The following is a 17,893-nucleotide window of genomic DNA, read 5'->3' on the forward strand; positions in this document are numbered from 1 at the left end:
GGAAGCGCCGCGTTCCGGGCCCACGTCCTCTTGGCGTAAAAGCGCGGGGCCACCCGCCAAAGAGCTCGCCTCAGCGGCTGGGATCCCGAGGACACGGGTGTCTTCCTGAAAGGGCGGACTCTTCCCCTGGCTTGAATCCCACCTTCTTTCTCGGTGAGGACAATGAGGGAACACGCGGGGCCCTGGGAGCAAGCGGGAAGTAACCCAAGGCCTTTCGAGACGGTCCCAGAACCTTCAAAGCCGTCTGGTCGGTCTTGTTCTCCTCGAAATGTCAGCACAAGCCCTTCTGGCCCGGGGTTGGTCTGGTTCAGAGGCCGCTCCGGGGGGGCTCGGCGCCGAGCGGAGGGAGGAGGGCGCAGGAGTCGGGGTCTCCCCCATGCAGCAGGGCCGCGCCCCGCCGTGGAGGGCTCCCCCGGCCCGGCCCGTGCAGGCGAGTTCTGGGGCGCGGGGCCCTGCGAGGAGCAGCGGTGTTTCGGGGCGAGCGCGCCGCCAGCGATAAGCAGGAGCTAAGGTCTCGTTACTCTCCCTCAGACGCAAAAGGAACGTCCGGCCTCGGTAGCAAGGGGGAAAACAACCTGGGACCCGGGCTCCAGCTCGGCGCGCGCCGAACAGCGGCCTTGGGTGCCCGGCGCCTTTAGATGCTTTTACTTGGAAACCCGCGTGGTCCCAGAGTCGGGAGCGAAGAGCCGCCACGCAGAGGCCAGGAAGCTCCGGCTCGTTAGGCGGCGCGGAGTCCGGGGGAAGCCGGGGAAGGGCGGCTCTGGGCTGACCCCGCAACCTGGTGGCAGGAGGCCCATCTGGTGCAAGGTCTGGCTCCGCCCTTCAGGGCCTGCATGTCGCTGACACGCCGACCGTCGGGAGCAAGACCCCCGGGCCTCCCCAGTGCCACCTCCCGGGTACACTCCTGTCCCTGTCCCCGTCCCCATCCCCAGGCTCAGCTCACGACGCCCCGGGAGGGGGAGGCGCCGACTCGGTCTGCTCGTGTGTTCAGAGACGCCAGTAATGGAGGAAGGACATAGTCTTGTTCCCCGGGGCCTTCCGGAGACAAAACCTTCACCCGGAGGTTCCCCAGTCGCGGACCAGCCTAGTGCCGCAAGGCCACCGCGCAGGGGTCACGGGCAGCCTGGCTGACTTGCCCTCGGGGCCACAGCGGGGCAGCGGCCGCGCCCTGTGTCGCAGCTGGACACCTGGCGGCGTGGCCCCGGGGGCCCGGGCGTCCTCCCCTGGAAGCCCCAGGCCCGGCCCGGGGGGGGACATCGGGCCACAGGGGAGGGGGGAGCCTTTCCAGGAGGGCGCCGGAGCCATTTCCCTCTAGACCCCCGCTCCTGCGTTTCTGGTTCTCTCAAACGCTGCCCGTGACCTCATCGTGGAAAATACACGACACTGGTGCGTGTGTCCCTTATAAACCCCTTGGCGGGGAGGTCACGTAGCCTAAGGAGGGAAGCCGGCCTTGGCCGAGGCTGGAAGCGGGTCCGGGGCGTGTGGGCACCGGGCCTCGCGGCTGCAGGCAGGCATCAGCCCACCCAGGAGCGGCCTGCAGGTCCGTGGCCTAGACCCCGCGCGTCGCCAGGCTGTGGGGCCAACAGGCAGGACGTCGGCAGCCGAGGCCCAGCGCCCGGGATCTCACACTTGCCCTCTGCCGTGGCACCTGCTGCTCCTTGACTCTTCCAGGCACAATCAAGAAGTGACTCCATAGAAACACGTGTGTGTGTCCTTATGGCCTTTCCTAGGGGCGCAGAGTCACCCGTCCACAAAGTCACTATTCCTAGACATGCGCCCAAAGGACGCGGCTTCCATGGCTTCTCCCCCAAATTACAACGTAGCTTGTGGCCTTCGTCACCGATTCTGACGGCCCCGCACGGTCCGCAGGCAGCTCCGCGGAAACCCCACCACGCTCCGTCCTGAATCGGACGACAACGACGACGACGACCAGGACAGAAGACTGCAAAGGTGGAGGACAAAGGCACCTGGAGCAAGCGGGTGCACCTGGCACGGGAAGGTCGGCGAGGCCACCGGAGCCTGCAGGCCAGGGATGCTGCAGCGTCAGGGGGGACCTGGAGCCGTCAGCGTTCGCCCAGCGGGACCTGCTTCCTCAGCGGGCGTCCCGTGAGCCCTGCAGGTGTGCCCATGAGCCCCACAGGACCCCTCAGGTGTGCCCTGTGAGCCCCGCAGGTGTGCCTTGGAGCCCCCAGGTGTGCCCGTGAGCCCCACAGGTGTGCCCATGAGCCCCACAGGTGTGCCTTGGAGCCCGCAGGTGTGCCCGTGAGCCCCGCAGGTGTGCCTCGGTGAAGGGAGACAGAGTAGAGGTGCCACCGAATGTACTTGAGAGGCAGGCCCCGTGCATGGGGCAGAGGACGGAGGGGACGTCGCAGGGACAGCAGGCCCGGCCTCCGTGGGCCATGGCGCCTGAGGATGGCCACGCAACCCCACGGCTCCCAGGTGACAATGGCGGGACCAAGCCGAAGGGAAAGGTCAGCGGCTTATTAAGACTCGGAGATGCCGATGCCTCCCAGGTGATCCTGCGTGGGAGCGAGTCTCCAGAAAGCTTTGATCCGTTACACGCATGTTTACAACACGAAGCACTGAAAGCATCTCGCTCCTCGACGTTAACCCGCCCGACATGTCCGTGGCTCCACCAAGCCGGTTCCAGAATGAGGACACCGGAGGCAGACGCCGCCACGGGCTGCCCGTAAGGCCAGCCACGCCGTGTCCTCAGGGAGGGCGTCTGTAAGCCTGGAGGGCCTGTTGCAATGAAGAATGATCGGATAAGCTCGCTCCCCAATTAACTTCTTTGAAATGGAAGAGCAAAGGCTTCCGAGCTGCCGCAGGGCCGCGAGTCAGCGGGGCTTGGCCCCCCGCGCAGCCCCCGCCGGAGCCACCGGGCTGCTGTGCACAGAACCCTTGGCTCATCTTGGCTCACCCCGACTCCAGCAGATTCCAAGTCCGCTGCCTTGACACCAAGTGGCAGGTGTGCCAAGCGGAGCCCGGCCTCCCGGAGCACCTGGATCAGCCCCCAGGGCGCCGGGCGCGGCTGGGGATACCAGGCCCCCCGAGTCACCGCAGGAGACGACGGGCTACGTGGGGCGACGAGCACGACGTATGCCAGCGCGTGTGATGCACACATGCGCCCCGACAAGTGGAGAGCGAGCCCCGCGTGGGCACACAGCTCGCTCGCTCGCTCCCCGGACGGACGGCGATGCCCACGCGCTCCTTTGAAAACAAAGGCTGCGATCTGGACCTGCCGCACCTGCTGCCGGTCCGCCCCGGGGACCAGGTGCTGCTGCCGCTGGCTGTGCACCCTGAGGGGGTTAGTGACCTCTCTGGGCTCCGCTTTCGCCTCTAAATGGTCCTAGTGCCGAGCCTGGGGAGTTGGCGAGGCTCCTCATGCAGGACGATCAAGAACCAACGCCCTTCGCAGCAGCCTGTACTCAACAGACGTGCACCACATCCTGCTTCCCGTTGCGAGGCTTGGTCTACAGGGTGGCACCCGGACCCCACAGCCGGCAGGGCCGAGCCCCTCGGGCGCACCGGGAGGGCCACAGAAACAACCCGCAGGGCAGGAGCCCCCGCCCTGGGGGAAGCTTTCCTAGGCACCCAGATATTTGTAGACTATTTTTTAAATGGAAAACACACACACACACACCCCAAAAGGCATAGAGCAAACACCCAGAAATATCTTGCTTCGATTCTCCATGGGTTCTTCCTGCAGATGTGTCTCGCCCTGTGGATTTCATCGAGAATGAGACGAAGCCGCGGCCGCGCTCCCATGGAAACCTGCGCGTGTGATTGGCCCGGCCGTCTCCAGGCGCCGCAACAATGCCCCGGACCGCACGAGCGCCCTTCATGTCTAACAGACACACTTAGCTCTCCCCACCCCCTGGCATCTGTTATGCAACTTGCTCTTAATAAGGAGATTCCGGTTCACCCCGGCGTCGTCTCACCCTCTAAGCGTCCTTGAGAGGTTGCTTTGCCCGTTAAATCCCGACACCCAGAGAGGCAGCAGCGGGGAGGGCAGGCTGGGGGGGGCAGCGGGGAGGAGGGGGGTTGGGGGCTGAAACCCGGCAGGTGTGATAAGATAAAGCCTTATCACACTTGTAATTGCACCTGCCTCCATCCCGTTTGTTTTATTTCAGGATAGAACAGGCTGCAAAGGGGAGGGGGGGGGATGTGCCCACAAGGAATGTTTTCACCATTTTCACCACTTTGCATTCGACGGTGATTAAGGAGGGAAGGATCCCGTCACCTACGATGATTGATTGATTGATTGATTGATTGATTGATTTTTACCTACGATGATTTATATGACCACGAGCGCCCTGGTGTGAGCCTCCAAGCAAGATGGAGCCACTGATAGGGAATTAAATGGCCCAGAGGAGCCCGTGCGCACCTGCCAGCGGCCCTGCGACCCTGAGCATCCCTCAAAGCCTCCGGCACCTGGAGCTTCGGGCGAGCCTCCGGCCAACACAGCGAGCGCGTCTCTTTGTTCCTGAAAGTTCCAATCTGCAAAGGAGTCAGATTCCCACGTGATCGTTGTTTCCTGTGACTCCTACACCGCCCGGACACCTGAGAGCCTAATATTCAAAGCTGGCGAGGCTCAGGATCCGCATCGCATCGGGCCGGACTACCTAACCAGGGGGCGACAGCGCTGGGGCCAAGGGGCCGGGGCTTCCCCTGTTTCCGCGTCATCAGCCCACGTGCGGCCTTCTCGCTCGAATGCCTTCTTCGGGGCCGCACGTCTCAACCCCCAGCAGAGCATACGATTTAAAACCCTGAACATCTAGGTTTAGGTTAAAAAAAAAAAAAAAACTTAAAAACAATCAGTGGAAAAAAAACCACCATGGTCTGAGCTCACATACCAGTGACTGTAGAGAGAGGTGTTGCCCTTGTGCCCGAGTCCAGCGGAAATCAGGTGCGACGTGCCCTGGGCGAGACCCGGCCCTCTCTCTAACGCTGGTATTTGCCGATAGCCCCAAAGTCGGCTGTCCGTGCGCCTCCTGTAAACCTTTAAACTGATATAAAGTTGAATAATGGGGTAGGTTCGGACATGTGTATACAGTAGGAGCTCAGCTATGATCAATGAACCTACGTTTGTAAAAGACTAAAAAAAATTATACATCAAAACATTAACCACAGCCCCCCCCGGGGGGCCAAGAGTTAGTTGATTTTTGTGGGGTTTTCTTTTCATTTGTCTCTTAGTCTCATGGCGTTTTCTACACAGAGTATGTGTCATTTTAAAAGGGAAAAAAAAACATTAAGGAAACTCTCAGGTTGCTTCTCATCTTTCTCCGTAAGGATAATTAAACCTTAAACATACTAAGAGCCTTCCCACGTTTGAATGCCCCGTGCCCCCAGTATCTCTCTCCAGGCACGCGACAGCCTGGGGCGGGCATCCCGGAGAGGGGCTCCCCCACGGATGGGGACAATGAGGCCCGGGCCAGCCCGCGGGGCAGACGGCGGGGACGGGAATCACACCGAGGCTCAACAGTCAAAAAATGACTTTACGATGACCCCTTCCTCCTTGTACGTTTGAAGACTCCTCTTTGCAGCTGAACATTTCAAGAGCCGACAGGTAGCCCTTCAGTCGATTTTCTTCTTTAGACTATTTTCCAACGTGTGAAACTCTGAGGGTTTAAAACACAGACACCTTCCCGGCCACCCACGAGGGAGGAAGGGATGCAAGAAATGATAACATGAGCATCATCCAAGCAGCTTGCGACGAGCCGCACCTAGAAAGGCGATGGGCACGGCCTGCAGGGCTGGCTCCCCGGGCCCAGTGCGAGGCAGAGGGGAGGAGGGTCCCCACCGGCCACCCTCTGGGTCTAGTCCCAGAGTGAGACCAGTGGGACGGACGGACTTCAAGGGACGGTCCCAGGACGCACAAGAAGGAAGGGGGAGAGACGGAGAGCCAGACACCCCAAGATGCCGACACAGAAGAGAAATCGAGGCCCCAAGTTCCCTTCCTGGGTTGCTCATTTGTTGCGAGGAATCTGCATCAGCAAAGCCACTGGGGCCCCACAGGAGCCAGTCGGCGACAGACACAGCAGACACAGTCCTGAGCGGCGGGTGCAGCTGGCTGGGAGGACCTTCCAGCCCAGGAACTGCCGCGCCGCTAGCGACCTGTGCAACTGTACGCGGCGGCCCACGATCAGAAACATCATCAAGTCGGGTCTGCCTCAGGCTGGAAGGATGGCCGAGTCCTTGGCCACGAGGGATCCTCTGGTTAATGTGGGTGCACACACACGTGTGACACAGAACTGAGGCCGAGAGGTGATTTCTGGAGCCCAGAGGTGAATGAACCATCTCCCTGGGGAGAAGGCCGTGGACACCGGGCGCCGCGCTGGTGGCACCGAGCACTGAACGTCGGGCCCGGAGCCCGGTGATAGTCGGGACGATTCTGCCCACGACGCTCTCTGGCTGTAAATCCCAGAGTCTCGGTATCTCCCCATGAGGAGGCGACGTTGTCCCCTGCTCCCCAGCGTCCTGGCACCAGGCAGGCCCGTGCAGCAGGCAGGGTGCAGGCAGGGTGCCACGACCCCGCACCGCCCAGGGAGCTGCAGAGCAGATGCGGATGATGCGCTAGTGTGACTCCAAGCCGCTCCGGCTTCACGTCCTGTGATGAAATAGAAGCGTGGCCCACGTCTGCGAAAATTCCACCCGCGATCGCGCCGGGCCTGTGAGGCCACCAGCCCGTGACCGCGAGCGCACGGTTCACAGGCGAGGACGCCAGGGCGGCTGGGGGCAGAGCGGAGGCGAGGCGACGTCCGCGTGGCCCTGTGCAGGGAGCCGGCAGGGCTGCGCGGGGAAACGGGCCAGTGGTGCCTCGCCGGCCTCCTCGGGCTCCCCTCGCTCTTCCCCACGAGCCCTCGCTCTTCCCCACGAGCCCCGGACGGGCCCGCGGCTTCCGAGCTGCTGGGGCAGCTGTGAGCCCGCCTTCCCTAGCTTCTTACCAAAGTCTGGGACCGCGCAGAGAAGCCACCCGCCGCATCCGAACCAGCCCGGGGCGGTGACGGACGCAGCCAACCTGGGCCCTGGCTGCCGGCCTGGCATTCGGCGGCCCCGTTTCAAAACACCCTGCGTCCCCTCTCCACGGCAGCTGCCGCCCTATCAAAACGCCTAGAACCCTAGAATCTCACAAGTAGACAATGAAACACCCCCCCCCTCCGGTACTTACGTGTTAATAAAATGTCACGTGCCCAGATCTTTCTGACCTTTTATAGCTTCAGGCAGGGACAGTTTCCAGAGGATGGAACTCAAGGCAGTGATCTAACATACGGTATCTTATTAAATGAAAAATGACGCAAATCGGAGAATTTCTATCATTGAGGCAAATTTGAAAATAATGGAGTGCATTGTGCAGAGCACATCGGAAGTAGGCAACGCACACCAGGGTGAAAACGTAGACGAGGTAACAGAGTAGAGGCGCGTGAAAGCTACGGGGAAGCAGAAGTAGATTCCTCCGGGAATCTGTGCCTCTTTGGAAACAACTCAAAATCCCTGAATCTGACCATCACTCATGCCCATAAGCAAATTAAGTCGCCACTACTGTGATGCTATTAAAAAAATAACTCAAAAATAAATATATGGGGGATGCCTGGGTGGCTCAGTGGTTTGGCGCCTGCCTCCAGCCCAGGGCGTGATCCTGGAGACCCGGGATCGAGTCCCATGTCGGGCTCCCGGCATGGAGCCTGCTTCTCCCCCTGCCTGTGTCTCTGCCTCTCTCTCTCTCATGAATAAATAAATAAAATCTTTTAAAAATAAATAAATAAATAAACAAACATATGGATAGTCGTGATGCTATTTGATCCCATTTATTACCTGCCCTGCCACGTACCTTAAGCATCAAGTGCATGTTAATTCAGTGCTTTGTAACCCACGGGTCCTACCCAGCACCTTGAATAAAGGAAATGCTTCAACATTAATTCATTTACACTCCATCCGTACATCGTTCTAAGTTCAAAATTGCTATCTGGTTAAAAATAAGACAAGCATTTGAAATGCAGAAGGGAATTATTTTCAGGACCATTCTGTTTTTTTCCCCCCAGTGGACCTCTGCCTTCATGTATCCCACGATGAGAGGCAGGAGGACCTTTGCGAGGTTTCCCCGGGGCCCCAGACTGAACACAAGGAACTGTCCACCCACGTCCAGGTGGGGAGACCAAAGAGGGAGTGAGCTGTTGAAATAATGTAACGATCGGTAGTTCCAGCTCTCAGATAACTTAGAAAGAGAGTGACGGTGGAAGGCTGGATCAGGAGCTACCTACTGGCCTCCTCCGGCAGATCCAGGGACGTTCAGACCCTCGGGGCAGCGACAGTCGCAGAGATGCAGCTAAACACGCGTGTGGTCTTCACGACTGGGAGATCCTACTGAGTCCAGTCCCGATGCCCCCCGACGGCTCATGGCAGGTGCTCTGCATTCGGGGAGACGTGAGCTGGGACAGACAGTCCCTGAGCATCAGCTCTTTGGCTACACTAAGGAAGCACATATGTGAATGACACCTACTTCCCTTGAGAAACAACCCCCTTCCCAGTTAGCCTTCTCAGGCCAAGGGAACCCCGCCCACGCTGCAGGCCGGCCCCAGGCACTCTCACTGTGCCGTGGAAGTTTCCGGAGAGACAGTCCGCAGAAGTGGACGTTTAGGAGAACAGAGCATTGTCTGAAGGATCTTTGTGCTACTCCCAGGGCCTACAGGATGCGTCATCTAGTGAGCCCTCAGCAGGGAGGGTTTCTTGAATGAATAGATGACGAATGACTCAGCGCACGGCCCTAGAGAAGAGACACCAAGCACAGACCAGGGGCCATACGCAGTGAAGACAGTCTTCTCTCTTCTCCCATCGAATTGGCATTTATGCCATCACACTCATAGAAAAGAACCTTGGTCCAGTACAGTCCTTGGCCTTGACCCTTCTTCTGCTGCTGCTTGGGGTGAATGAGAGGAGAAGTCAGAGCTGTCCCTAGAATTGGGACTACGACTAGTAAATGTATCTTAAGAGTCCGCTCCGGGTATCGCTCGGGGTAGAGTAGCAAACAGGAGAATGCACGTACTTTATTCAGCCTCAGGGTTCAAGAAGGCTTCTTGGAAATGAGGTCACGTGAGCTATTTACATGCCACGTGAACCATCAAGCCTGCCCTTCAGAAAAGCTTTGCACTTGGACTCAAAGAGGATGGCAGTGAGCAAGAGAACCGCATACTTTCCCCTCTGAAGAAAAGGCAGCACAGGCAAGCGACAAAACGTTGCCACAGACATCAGAGACTATTTCCTGGCAACGTGACCCTTAACGTATTTAAGCTGGTAGCTTATGCAACAGCTCAAAAGTGAGACATCGAATTAAGAGGAATTCAAATGTAGTCGAGAACACGAAATAAGAATTTAAGTATATGCCTCTAGGTCTACTAGGAAAGACTGAGAGATACTTTCCTTACCTCCCGTCTCCAGGGAAGAACAAGGATTCGTAACCTGGATATCACCCAAGGAAGGGAGTTTTCAGAAGTTTAGGCTCCCAAAGTAAGTGGCTGGGTTGTTTAAGAGGGAAAAAGCTCAAAAATCTCTAAAAGACATGACTCTATCCTAGTTGGTGTTGGTCTAGATGTCTAGGTCTAAACCCTGGGTCCTCTGGCCCAGGAGGGATCAAAGATCCGATGGCCCCACTGGACACGTAGACCGTGGCACCAAATCCACACGCTTTTCAATGAGCCACTTTAGCAACAAGACCAGAGGCCTTTCCTCAGGTTTTCTGGAAGGTCTAAGACCCTCAGTTTCCTTGAATGACCAAAGGAAGTTGCAGGGCAAAAATGGGTAAGATTGAATTTCCAACAACCTTGCAGGGGAAAGGAGGGAACAGAGCCAGATGTACCTGAACATGAAGAAATACAACACTTCCCGCTCCCCGCACTGAGGCACAAATTCACACCCGTTTTAGAAGTTTGACCAAACTTCAAGAACAAAAACCACCCTAAAAATAAAAATAAAAAAAAAAAAACCCAAGCCCCTAGGTCTCTGTAAATGAACAACAGAACTCTACGTGCCTCAGGGTACCCGTATTTACCTGGACACAGCAAGTCAAGTGGAAAACCAACCAAGCTTGAGGAGTTCACCCAGTTTCTAACCTTCCCGGAGCTAGAAGAATGTCCGTCTCAAGCAGTTTCAGTTATTGGCCTGAGATGACCCAAGGACGTCTCCCCATTAAGAATCACTCAAAAAGAGATTAAAAAAAAAAAAAATCCGCACACCCAAATTCCCTCCTTGGCCAATCCCCTGCTTCCCTACATGGATGGGAACAGAGAGGGGCTAATACTTACGTGGAACTACCGTTCCATGCACTGTGAAGGCTCATGTCTAAAGGTAAGAGGAATTCCACAGGGCGCTTCACTTCTCTGGGTGGCAGGTGTTCGTCGGTTCTTGAACGTTTCCGACATGGCCGAGTTTCCGGCTTATTGTGTCTGAGAGAGAGAAAAGCCTTTTGAATCAAAACAGAAGGGGACGGCGAGATGAGTTCCAGTGAAACACGAGCAAGCAAGCACATCTAGGAAGGTTTTGTTAGGACTTAGCCTTCAAGGGATGGGGGGGAATAAGACACGTATCCAACCCATCACCCGCGACTTCCTAGGCTCCCCGACCTGGTAGTCGATTTGCCAAATGCCTTTCTTCTTCTCTAATCCCATTTTTCAACATCTCATAACTCCAACTGGATTGATCATTTGATCCCATCGGCCCAGACTCATTAGGGCAATTAAGTCAGAATGTATGCAGCAGAGAATCAGGCTCGCTTGGCTCTGGAGGAGCCACCCACAGCTGCCCTCCTCAACGTCCCACCATGCGGGCTCGTTCCAAGGGCTGTGATCCTGCATGGGCGGTTTGCTTTTTGTTTTTTTTCTTTTTAATTTTTTTATTTTTTTTAGGGGACAGCTTGCCACTCAGAAGGACTTCTCAGGGCCCTGGACGGGCGAGGAGGAGGGTGGAAATAGTAGTAAAACCCAGAGCAATCTGACAAAAATAGGATGCCTCGTCACCCAAACTCTTAGGCGGCTCACACATATGGTGCCGTATTTTAAACATGAAGAAATAGATCCTGTCTTAAAAACCTAGTCCCCTTAGAACAGCAATTCCCAGAGACCTCTTCTTTGCTGATGGACGTTTGGAGGGAGGCACTGTTCTAAGGAAGACTCATGAGTTCGTTGGCCAGGTTGTTGATAGGGTGTGGTGTGTGGTTCTGCAGGGCACCTACCGAGGGGCAGGACATGGGGTGCTTTCGTGAGGGCTTGAATCCGCCTACAAGAAGAGAGGCCTCGTTTGTGCTATTTGTCTAGAGGGGACACGTCTCCTTACATCTGCAAAAAGGCATCATGTGTGCTAACAGCTTGCAAGATGAGTAACAAATAGGTTGGATCATGCCTTAGAGTCCAAAAGCCTGACAATGCTGAAACTTAGCAGTGTTCCTTTTAGGGAGTCTCTTGAATTCACTTTGGCCCCTTAAAGGGTCTTTGTCTCACTCACCCTTCTACAAGCCTGGGATGTTGGAGCTTTTGGAAAATAAAAAATAAAAAAGGCAAACCAGAGGTATGACGCCAGCTCTGAGCTTCCCTCAAGACAGGGTAGGAGAATAGAGAGGAGGGGGAGGGGCTGGCACGTTTCATATCTAAATTCAAGCACATTTGAGGTCAAGGGCTGGGTCTCATTCACTGCTATATTCTCAGCACCGTGCGCTCAGTAAATCTATGCAGAAGCAATGCATTTAAATCCATGTTAGTCTTTCATCTTGCTGTGTTTTTGGTTAAAAAAAAGAAAGAGAGAGAGAAAGAAATGGTCCAAACCCATCTTAATTTTTCATATCCACAAAATTCAATTCTATGTTAACTTGGAAAATAAAGCACCTTTGTGAACATTTTTCAAAATCCGCTAGAGGATCCTAGAACCTTAGCGTGAAGAGGGTCTTAGTCCAACCCACGTAGTCACAGATGAGGCAACAGGGGTCTTGAGAGTTTCGGGGATTTGGGGTGAGTCACACAACCTATTGGAGGCAAAGCCAGAACCAGAGCGCAGGACGCCAGTCCCCGAGCCCAAGACTTTCTCCAGTGGTTCTATGCCTAAGAGAGCGGCCATGTACCTCTCACACAAGGGTTGTTCCCTTACGTGCTAGGCTTTGCCAGCCTCCCAGGGGCCCCAAGGCCTTACCACCACAGCTGTGGCCCCTCTGCAAGCACCATTTCCTTTCCCGGTGCGACCTGACACCACCCAACCCTCTGTATGGTCTTACATTCCAGCCCACACCTGGACTCACAAATGGGTGATCAGATGCCGGCACCCTAGCATTTACATACAGGGGCTCCAAAGAAAGTGTCAGCCGAAAGCCCGTCACTTTCGAATCCTTTGTGGAATGAGCCTTGGAGAAATAAATAAACGACCCCTACCAGACCGCAGAGCAGGTAAATGCGCCTCACAGCATCCTTGAACATTGGAGGGGCCAAGCCAGAGCAGCAACCCACAGGGAAGGCCCCATGGAGTCACAGAGGAACGGCCTGGCTTTTCCAACATCACACATCGCACGCGCTGCAGAGACTCCGCGTAAGGCAGCCAGGATGAAGCAGGAGTAATCTAGAAGAAGGGCTTACTCATCATCTGATCCTTCTCTGGTAGAAAGGATCCAGTGACTGCTACTAAGCAAAGTGGAAATTGTTTCTAGGGAACACTGGACTCGAGTCAACCAGTGGAACAGCATTTAAAAGGGTATTTTGTCTAGGGAGTAATTATAGATTTTCTCAGCTCCATTTCTAATAACTGGAATGGCACATGTGGCTGGAACTCAATAGAGAAGAATACGTGAAGGCCATTATAATAGATGGAACATTCTAGTTCAATAATAACAAGCCATTCCTTCCTCGGGCAAAAGGAGCCAAATGGTTGAATGTGTGGCAAAGTCAAAATTCAGAACCTCAATTACATGGGCCACACTAGCATTTTTGGCTCAAGATGAACTTGAAAAATATAATAAAGAGAAATATATGACGAACAACATATCTAAGAGCTCAAAATGTCCGTTTGTCCTCAAAAAGCCTGCTCGAAATAGATTTCCATTGTATTTTGGACATAATATTCCATCTTCTAGATCCAGAAAGTTCAAACTGGACTAACCACCTATAAAGAAAAAATAATAATTTTATTATGACTTGATGCCTTTGTGTTTCTAGTCAACACTTTCACAACTGAGAATACCTAGAACCTTGTATTGGTCACCGTTTCATATTTATCGAGAGCCAGTGCTCAAGATGCCATATAGAGGACGTGATGAAAATTAACTAGATTGGCAAAGTGGAGGGGAGAGGAGGGCTCTGATCCACTGAACTTGAGCAGTTTTCTAAAACTGGAAGCGTTTCTATCAGCAGGGTCTAAATAATAAATTATTTCTGGGACTGTCTTGAGATTATGGAAGAGGGAAAAAAAAGGGGGGGAAGGACCTGGAAAAACCTTTATAAATGGCTGTTTAGAATATCCCAACTGAAGGAAACTCTACAAAATACCTGACCCGTTCTCCCTACAACTGTCAAGGTCTTCAAAAACCAGCAAAGTCTAAGAAACTGTCCGAGCCAAGAAGAGCCTAAGGACACATGACTACCCAATGTAATGTGCTGCCCTGGACTGGGCCTCTGGAAGGTAAACAGGACGTGAAGAAAAGTGATGGGAATTTGAATGAAGCATGGATTTTAGTTAAAATTAACTAACTTTAGTCAAAAGCATGGATTTAGTTAAAATTTGAACCACCCTGGTTCAAACACAGCATGCTAATGTCAGATTCTAATAACGGGGGAGACCGGGCAACGGACTTCTGGGATGCTCCCTGTATTCTTTTTCATCTTGTTCTGTATCTTTCTATTGCAAAAAATAAGAAGAAGAAGAAGAATGAAGTTGGATATAGGAAAAAGAAAAAAGTAAGAGGTGGCTATTAAAAGGAAATAGAAGTTCCTAGCCACAATCCGCTGGAGCCTGGACTGCCAGCCCTGGAGGGAAAAAAAAAAAAAAAAAAGTCAAAATTCGTCTCTAAATGCCAACAGGAGCTGTTTGGAACAATGTGTTAAGAATAGCTGGGAGGGATTCATAAACACAATTAGCACCTTGACTGACTAGGACCCAAAAATAAGGCAGCTGTGGGCGAGCAAGCCGCCCAGGGTCGTAAGCAGGTCCTGCAACGAAGCATCTAAAATGAGAGAAGGTGACCAAGGAGGAAAGTGTCGGGTAAACAGAGTCCACGCTTGTCGCAAGAGCCCCTGTGGGGCGTGTCCTCCCTGGGCTCCCTAATTAGGAGGAGGCACTGACTTCTTCTTTTCCTGCAAAATTGTCAGGTTGACGTTTTTGTCACTCGTATCAAGGTTCTTACGTCTAGATGTAGGCAGCCCCTGTTGCTCACCTTGAATGTCGCCTCGCAGGACAGGGCCTAAAAACGACTCCTCAGCGCGCTGGCTCTGACCAGCCTTCCGTTCCAGCGGCAGATTCTTTATTTGGAGGGACTGAGTCATCCATTTCTCACCTTTCTCACCAGCCAAGTATTTTTAACTCACTGTCAGCGATGGAGTGAACAGAGAGTCTAGGAGGGAAAAGACAGTCCATTTTTCACTTTTCTGCTCTCGGTTGCTGAGTCCCAGAATGCATGACGGCACAGGGGAAAGTCTTTTATGTAAAAAGTAATAATAATAATAATAATAATAATAATAATAATAATGTTGGTCTGTTCAACATTTTTCTCCATTTTGTTAAGTGCCCAAAATGGGTCTCTGCTACCCAGACAGAGACAACTTCTCCCCTGGAGGCAGCGTCTCTGTACCAGCCTGGGGACAGACACTATACATGACAAACCCTGAGCTCCCCAGTGGCTCCAGAGACAGAAAAACCAGAGAGATGCATCCAGCCTTCCAGCTCAGAGGGGCCTGCCCCAGAAGCTGAGCTTCTGTGCACGTGTTCCGCTGGACGGCAAAGATCTGGGGAAGGAGAGAGACAAAGTCTGGACTTGTGCCTACAAGCCACCGGGCGCACCGAGACTCCAGGCACTAAGCTTCATGATTACAGTTTGTCCCAACATCTAAAAGAAACTGTCAACATTCCACTGGGTTCTTCGGTGCACACTGAGCCGGTGCAGGAAGGGGAGGCAACTGATGGGATGAGGAGGGAGTGGCATTTTCTCATTGCAAGTGGATAAGATGCCAACTGCATTTAGAGCAAGGCTTCAAAAAAAAAAAAGGCTTCTGTGGCTCCTTCTGTTGCTATTTGCACCTTAGACCTAGAACGGACTTCATAGTCCGGGGTAGAAAAAGGTGTGGCAATGGCTGGAGAGAGCAGCTCTGACGTTCAGGTAATACGTGTCCGTGCGGTGCAGGGGAAACCCAAGGAGTGAATGATGCCTTGGCATAGGAATGCCAGGGGGAGCACCAGAGCCACGTACGAGATGACGAACAGACAGGCTAGCTGAGCACGTACTCTGTGCCCAGAGTCGCCGGCAGGACAGACGGAAGGAGGAAGGCAAGACGAGAGGAGGCCGCCTATGGAAGGTCACCAGAACGGGCGCTACAAGGGCGGCGGCGAAGACAAGCCCCGGGGACGGGTCTGACAAGGGAGGCAGAGTGACCGCTCGGGAGGAGGGGGCGAAACCTGCAGCATACACGTCTCTAGAGAAGCCCACAAGGCCTGCAACGTCCTCAAAGTCTTTGAAGACCCATTAGATGGCGACGCCAGATTCAAGCCTGTGAAAGGCAAGTGAGTAAGGATGGTGAACACTCGTGGGGCAATTGCCACAGGCCAGGTGCGCGTAAGTCTAGCCACTCGGGCAATGCTTACGGTGCTCCTCCCCGGCGGGGACTTCGCCGGCCTACTTTACTGTCCTATTTTACAGATGAGGGAACTGAGGCCCAAAGCGGTCAGGTGACTGGGCCCAAGGTCGCACGAGAGAGCATGAGAGCCATGACGTGCTGATGGACATCGCACGAGAGGTGACCGCCACATTCAGCCTAGAACCGTGTTAGGACCTCCAGGAATTACAGCTGACCCTCGAGCAACCGGGCCTGAGCTCACGGGCCTGCTCACACGAGGGTTGTTTTCAGTGATGACGTACACTGCCCACTGCCGTCGGTGTCTTCTCTTCCTTGTGATTTGTGTAGTGACATTTTCTTTTTTTTTTCTTTTTTTTTTTTTTTTTTAAACAGGAGGACCAAGCAGCCCTCACCACCAAGGAGCCCAATAGTTCTTTTTTTTTTTTAATTTTTATTTATTTATGATAGTCACAGAGAGAGAGAGAGAGAGAGGCAGAGACATAGGCAGAGGGAGAAGCAGGCCCCATGCACCGGGAGCCCAACGTGGGATTCGATCCCGGGTCTCCAGGATCGCGCCCTGGGCCAAAGGCAGGCGCCAAACCACTACGCCACCCAGGGATCCTTGTAGTGACATTTTCTTGTCTCCAGCTTACCTTATTGTAGGAACACAGCGTACCTACGTATGACATACGACATGTGCTACCTGGTCCAGTAACGCTTCTGGACCCCGGTAGGCTCAGTAGCTAAGTTCTGGGGGAGTCAAAAGCTGTATCAGGATTTTTGACTGCACGAGGGAAGGATGACCTTAACTTCCATGCTGTCCAAGGGTCAACTGGATTTTTTTTTTTTCTAAAGTAGACTCTGTGCCCAGGGTGGAGCCCAGTGTGGGGATTGAACTCAAGACCCTAAAGCCAAGACTTGAGCTGAGATCAAGGGTCAGATGTTTAACCAACCTGCCACCCAGGCGCCCCATGGGTCAGCTGCGTTTTAAAGCAAACTGTTGGAAAATCATAAATAAATAAATAAATAAATAAATAAATAAATAAATAAATAAAGTAAACTGTTGGGCAGCCCGGGGGGCTCAGCAGTCTAGTGCCTGCCTTTGGCCCAGGGTGTGATCCTGGAGACCCGGAATCGAGTCCCGCATCGGGCTCCCTGAATGGAGCCTGCTTCTCCCTCTGCCTGTGTTTCTGCCTCTCTCTCTCTCTCTCTCTCTCTCTCTCTCATTAATAAATAAATAAAATCTTAAAAAAAAATAAACTGTTTGGAACCACTTTGTTTCTCCATATCTGTTCTTCCCTCAACCGCGGTACAACTATCTGGTGAACGCACCCTCTGCACTGTGTACCGTCCTAGGATGTAGGGATACAAAACGTTTTTAAAAAACCTCTTTCTGAGCATATGTTCTGGTGAGGGGCAACAGCACAATAGATACTAATGTCATGCAGTATGTGATGATGAGTGTGTCGGCGACAAAGCAGGGAAGACGGGCAGCGGGCAGCGGGGGCATCGAAAATTTTCACTGGTGTGAAAATGGTTCTCTGAGGCCTAAAGGGGCTTGGAGGCAGCAGGCCATGCAGCATTCAGAGGCCGCATTGTAGGCAGAAGGGACGGGACAGGAAGCATAAATACCCCCAGGCCAGAAGAGGACAAAATATCCCAGGGACATTGTGACTAGAATGGACTTAACCTCCGCTAAGCCCCTGGGCCAAACCTAAGAACGTTGTTTTTTTTTTTACTTCATATGTAAATGAAGTACAAGTCATTTCTAAATGACATTTATTTGGGGTTTCATTTTTATTTTATTTTTTAGATTTTATTTATTTATTCATGAGAGAGAGAGAGAGAGAGAGAGGCAGAGACACAGGCAGAGGGAGAAGCAGGCTCCATGCAGGGAGCCTGACGCCAGACTCGATCCCAGGACCCCGGGTTCACGTCCTGGGCTGAAGGCGGCGCTAAACCCCTGAGCCACCGGGGCTGCCCTCATTTTTATTTTAAATCCCAGTGTAGTTAGCAGACAACGTTATGCTGCTTCCAGGCGAAGAGCATAACGTTCAAAGGATAAAGCGCGCTCCTTGCTCTCCCCCATCCGTCGGTTCAGC

At 53.6% G+C, this 17,893-nt stretch overlaps 1 long non-coding RNA gene across 1 annotated transcript in view; it reads right to left on the bottom strand.

The window, feature by feature from the left end:
- Positions 1-14,517, bottom strand: part of LOC121477239 — a 48,033-nt gene extending 33,516 nt beyond the window's left edge. The window contains exons 1-2 of the long non-coding RNA XR_005984157.1: positions 14,399-14,517; positions 10,299-10,439 (exon numbers count right to left, since the gene is read on the bottom strand). This is a non-coding gene — a long non-coding RNA (uncharacterized LOC121477239). The remainder of the gene's footprint in view (positions 1-10,298; positions 10,440-14,398) is intronic.
- Positions 14,518-17,893: the final 3,376 nt, after the last annotated feature.

Source organism: Vulpes lagopus, chromosome 17 (genome assembly GCF_018345385.1).
Source record: "Vulpes lagopus strain Blue_001 chromosome 17, ASM1834538v1, whole genome shotgun sequence".
Taxonomy (NCBI): domain Eukaryota; kingdom Metazoa; phylum Chordata; class Mammalia; order Carnivora; family Canidae; genus Vulpes; species Vulpes lagopus.